The 5,475-nt window shown below is 53.8% G+C and overlaps 1 protein-coding gene and 1 pseudogene across 1 annotated transcript in view; one reads left to right on the top strand and one right to left on the bottom strand.

Annotated features, from left to right (window-relative positions):
• NAA10 (N-alpha-acetyltransferase 10, NatA catalytic subunit) overlaps positions 1 to 5,475 on the bottom strand; it is a 136,594-nt gene that overhangs the window by 92,282 nt on the left and 38,837 nt on the right. The window lies entirely within an intron of this gene.
• LOC144236025 (protein lin-37 homolog) lies at positions 3,266 to 4,631 on the top strand (annotated as a pseudogene).

A 5,475-nucleotide genomic window follows, 5' to 3' on the forward strand; every position in this document is an offset into this window, starting at 1 on the left:
GGATTGAATTTGTGTTCTGGAATTTTCCTTTCCGTTTAGAAGCACTGCAAGAACTTTTGAATAGTTATTTTAGATATTTTGACACACATTCTTTTTTTTTTTAAAGTCTATTTATCTATTTTGAGAGAGAGAGAGAGAGAGAGAGAGAGAGAGAATCCCAAGAAGGCTCCACACTATCAGCTCAGAGCCAAACCTGGCTCTCACAAACAGCAAAATCATGACCTGAGCTGAAATAAAGTGCCAGACACTGTAAACTACCCAGGTGCCCATGTTATATCCCATTTTNGTGAGCGGGGTGGGGGGGAGGGGAGGAAGAGCAGAGAAAAAATCCCGAGCAGGCTCCACACTGTTAGCACAGAGCCCAGCACAGAACCATGAGATCACAACCTGAGCCCAAATCAAGAGTCAGACGCTTACCCAACTGAGCCACCCAGACGCCCCTTAATGTGCATTTTTAATAAAGCCTAAAGCTAATCAATATCTCTGTTCTGGTGGTTTTAACCTATGGCTACAAATTCTTTAATGTTTCTCCCTTCAAGAGGTGGTGACTCCTCTCCTCCTCTTGAGCATGAGCTGGACATGGTGACTCATGTGTAATGAACGGAGCAGAGCAAAGTGATGGTGGGCAATTTGGAGGTACAAGTCAGACAAGGCCCTGTTGCGTGTCCTCTCTGCTCTCCTTCCCGGATCGCTGTGTCTGGGACAAGGCGGCGGCCATGCTGTGAGGGTGCTCGATGGCTCCATTGAGGCTCGTCTCCCTCTGCTCCTCCTTGTGCTCTCACTTCTTCACCAGTGGCCTGCCACCTTCCCCTTATCCACACAATATTCCAGCCTCTCAGTTTCCTGTCCTTATCTCCATAGACCTTGACCTCACCTCAGCCTCCTCGTCCCACGGTGATGCCTTAGAGACCCCATCGTCATCGTCATCATCCACAGAATTGCTCTGATATATTAAGTTCCAAATGCCAACTCTCTGGGCACGACCTCCTACTTCCTGCCTTCTAGCACTTCTGTATTTTGACTTCACAAGTGCTTCCCAGTCCCTTGACCCCTGTACCCAATCTATCAGATCCCACTCGGCCCCTCTCTGCTCCGTGCCCCGCCTATGCCTTGCAGGGTGGCCCTCCAACATGTTCAGGTTCGTCCGGTTACAGGGAGTGAGGAGCACCACGCCACTAGCCAGGGCTCTCCAGAGAAACGGCCTACAGATGCACGTGTGAGACTCCTTGTAAGGAGCTGGCTTGTGTGACTCTGCAGCCTGCAAAGGCCCAAGATCTACAGTCAGCAAGCTGGAGAAAGTTCCAGTCGAAGGGCAGGAAAAGGCCCGTGTCTCCGCCGGAGCAGTCAGGCCAGACAGTTCCCTCTTACTCGGCTTCTCTGTTCCATTCAGGTCTTCAGTGGATTGGATGAGGCCCACGCATGTCCGGGAGGGCCATCTGCTTTATTCACTCTATTGATTGAAATGTTAATCTCATCCAGAAACACCTTCATAGGCACATGAGAAAAGAATGATGCTTGACCAAACGTCTGGGCACCTCGTGGCCGGTCAAGGTGACACATGAAGTGAACCATCACAAGGGTAACCTCAGACACGTGGACACGAGCAGAGTTGTACACGAACTTTGGGGCATTGAGCCCAGGGTTTTAAGCAGCTCTAGGAACCAGGCCATCTCACCGACAGCACCACTGGGAGCCAAGTGACCAATCTAGAGACTGGTTGTTCTAGACCAGGTGCAGCTGAGGCCACGGTTGGGCCAGGCTATGCAATATACAGCGTGGCCATCTGCTAGGGACTGATGTGTACCCCTCCCCTTTGTACGCTGAAGCCGTAACCCACCACGTGGCACTATTTGGAGATGGGACGTCGAAGAAGGTAATTAAGGCAAAATGAGGCGAGAAGGGCAGGGCCCTGATCGGAGAGGATTCCTGTGCTTATGAAAAGAGACAACAGAGACTTCTCTCTCTGCCTCAGTCTCTGCTTTGGCCTCTCTCATTCTGTGAGGACACAGCAGGAAGACAACCATCTACAAGCCAAGAAAAGGAAACTGACCAGGGCGCCTGGGTGGCTCAGTCGGTTGAGCGTCCGACTTCGGCTCAGGTCATGATCTCACGGTTCGTGGGTTCGGGCCCCGCGTCGGGCTCTGTGCTGACTGCCAGCTCAGAGCCTGGAGTCTGTTTCAGTCTGTGACTCCTTCTCTCTCTGACCCTCCCCTGCTCATGCTGTCTCTCTCTCTCTCTCTCAGAAAGAAATGAAACATTTTTTAAATATTTAAAAAAAGAAAACAGGGGCGCCTGGGTGGCTTAGTCGGTTGAGCGTCCGACTNCAGCCAATGGTCTTCTGTGGTGGTGGCCGGAGCCATCGAACACTCCATCCCTGGGTGCATCGCTGCTGAGTGGGGCTTCCACACCATCTGGCCCGGCCCCGCCGACTACACTTCAGTTACCTGTTGTCTCGTGTTTCCTCCAAACCCCCAGGCTTTGAACAGAATGGCCCAGATGAGGCTGCAGAATGCTGTGGGAGAAAGCCACATCCAAGTGTAGGTGGCCTCCTAGGGATTCACGAGCTCCAAACCAGCTGGCTTGTAATGAGCACAGTGCAGATGTATGTCCTCAGCCAGCTTCCGGCTCCTTCCACTCAGCCGCTCTTCCACATGCTCTCCACGTACTGTTGACTTGGGTGTGAAAGGGACAAATCGGGGTGCCTTGGTGACTCAGGTGGATAAGCATCTGACTCTTGATTTTGGCTCAGGTCAGGATCTTGCAGTTCTGTGAGATCGAGCCCTACATCAGGCTCCATGCCGACGGGGCAGAGCCTGCTTGGGGTTCTCTCTCTGTCTCCTTCTCTGTCTCTGTCCTTACCCCACTCATGCTGTCTCTGTCTCTCTTAAACAAATTTATAAACAATTTTTAAAACTTTTTTTTAATGTTTTATTTATTTCTAGGAGAGAGAGGGAGAGAGAGACAGTGTGAGCAGGGGAGGGTCAGAGAGAGAGGGAGTCACAGACTGAAACAGGCTCCAGGCTCTGAGCTGGCAGTCAGCACAGAGCCCGACGCGGGGCTCGAACCCACGAACCGCGAGATCATGACCTAAGCGAAAGTCGGACGCTCAACCGACTAAGCCACCCAGGCGCCCCTATAAACAATTTTTAAAAAAAGGGACAAATTAAGCACGGCCATTTACTTTCTCTCCCTTTTGAAACCCCACTAAAATGACAGTAAGTGACTGTTTAAAAGCAAACATTGCCAAGGGCGAAAGTAATCGGCGATGAGGTAAGTGCAACAAGAGCGTGGGCGCCCAGCAGTAACCCCCGCAGCGGCCGCTGCCGAGTCCCCGCGGCAGAGCTCACATGTGACGCGGAGATCAGCAGTGCAGACGGGGGTGAAAATCTGTGTAAGAGGTAGTTAGACCCCCACGTGCCGTCCCCGGTCCCAGCAGAAGAGGAAGTTCATTCTTTGCAGCCGACGACATAGAGATGCCTTCGCTGGGCGCCACCGGGGGCAGCACGCTGTGGGTACAGGAGGACAAGGCAGGTGACCGGTCCCAACGGACGCAGAGCGTTGTGGCCCTCTCGCCCTACTCAGCTCCAGTGCCGACAGCCAGCCCCGGGCGCCCGACTGGGGATCTTTGTCTGGGCTCTTGGGCCATTCGGAGAGGAATGAACTGAAGCCGGGAGGTGGTGGTCGCCGCCGAGGACGGGCCGCACACGAACCTTGACTCCGACCTTTCTGTACGGGCCTGGGGCCTTGTTTTGTGACCCTGGGCTCCTTGGGGCACATCCGACCCCGCTAGCAACACCCCAGACCCAAAGCGTGTTCCCGGCGACGTGAAGGTGGAGGAGTCGCGGTTGGACGCGGCAAGGCCGGAACCGACTGGGTGCTGTTTTGCAGTGTCTGCGGGAGAAGAGTCGCACAGACAGGGAGCGTCTGGAGGGGAAGCCGCGAGAACGCCTCGGACGCCCATGACAAGGATTGTTCCACTGCTAGGGGCACCTGACGGACTCACTCAGTGGAGCGCGCGACTCCTGGTCTCGGGGTTGTACGTTCGAACCCCATGTTGGGTGTAGAGATTGCTTACAAATAAAATCTTTAAAAAAAAAAAAAAGAATTGGACCATTGTAAGCATCAGCCTGCTTTCCCCACCAGGTTACGGCCGGCTGAGCGAGGACCGCGGCGATTCAACACAAATGAGATCAAGCTGTTGGACCGGAGCACGGACTTGGGTCAGTTCAGCCACACATCGCTGTACCCACTCTGCCGGGCCTGGACGCCCAACAGCCCCCCAGTGCCAGAGCGTCAATTCCCACTCAGCTCACCACTGCCACCGTCATCTGAGGTCAAGGAGAGGTCAGAGTCACAGGCAGCAAAGAGTTGTGACGGGTATAAACTGCCTCCGCCCACAGCCCCCAGGCCCCCGGCGGTGCTGGCGGATTCCCAGTTCCATCCCCGTTGCAGCTGGAGACCCGGGGGCCCCCAGTGATGCGCCCTCCGAGCCCGAGCCCTCACCACCCGCGCTCATCTCCCGAAACAAACGGAGCTGTAAATGCATCCGCTGCAGGTGGGAGGAGGCATCCCATCGGAGCCAGCTTCGCTGCTCAGAACGCATGAAGCTCCTATGGGACACTTATGAGTGACAGCTGGTGCCCTGCCGCCACCCCCGGCATTCCCCTCCTTGACATCTTAAAAAATAATAATAATAAAGAGAGTAACATTGGGATTCTCCCCTACAACAGCTCAGGTACGTCACCCTACAATGAAGCCCATGGTTGATAAGCCCACTGCTTCAACATGAGATGACAGCCAAGGAAGCCTCCAACATAAAAGACAGAAACCCAGGGGCGCCTGGGGGGCTCGGTTGGTTGAGCGTGGGACTTCGGCTCAGGTCATGATCTCATGATTTTTCAGTGTGAGCCCCACATCGGGCTCTGTGCTGTTAGCACGGAGCACACTTTGGATCCTCTGTCTCCCTCTCTCTCTGCCCCTCCCTTGCTCTCGCTCTCTTGCTCTCTCTAAAAGCTAAATAAACATTTAAAAACAGATGGAGATCTGGGGCACCTGGGTGGCTCAGTGGGTTAAGCGTCCGACTTCAACTCAGGTCATGATCTCACAGTTCATGGGCTCGAGTCCCGCGTTGGGCTCTGTGCTCAGCTCGGAGTCTGGAGCCTGCTTCGGATTCTGTGTCTCCCTCCCTCTCTACCTTCCTTGCGCTGTGTCTCTCTAAAAGCTCTTTAACTCCCTCAAGGAGATGATAGAATGTGAATATTCATGAAAGAAGAACAAGATGCACTAAAAAGTCACCTTCAAAGAACAAACGAGAACTTTCTGGGTCAGGAAAAGTGAACAAGTCAGCAGGTGGATATTTTGCATCTGTCTGGACTCCAGAAAGTTACAAGACAGCCTCACTTCCATTCCCAGCTGGGAGAAGCAGGGTGACCTCCAGGTCCTGGATTGTGATTTCCTATAAGCCGCAGGCGGGGT

Source organism: Crocuta crocuta, unplaced genomic scaffold, assembly GCF_008692635.1.
Source record: "Crocuta crocuta isolate KB4526 unplaced genomic scaffold, BGI_CrCroc_1.0 scaffold978, whole genome shotgun sequence".
NCBI lineage: Eukaryota > Metazoa > Chordata > Mammalia > Carnivora > Hyaenidae > Crocuta > Crocuta crocuta.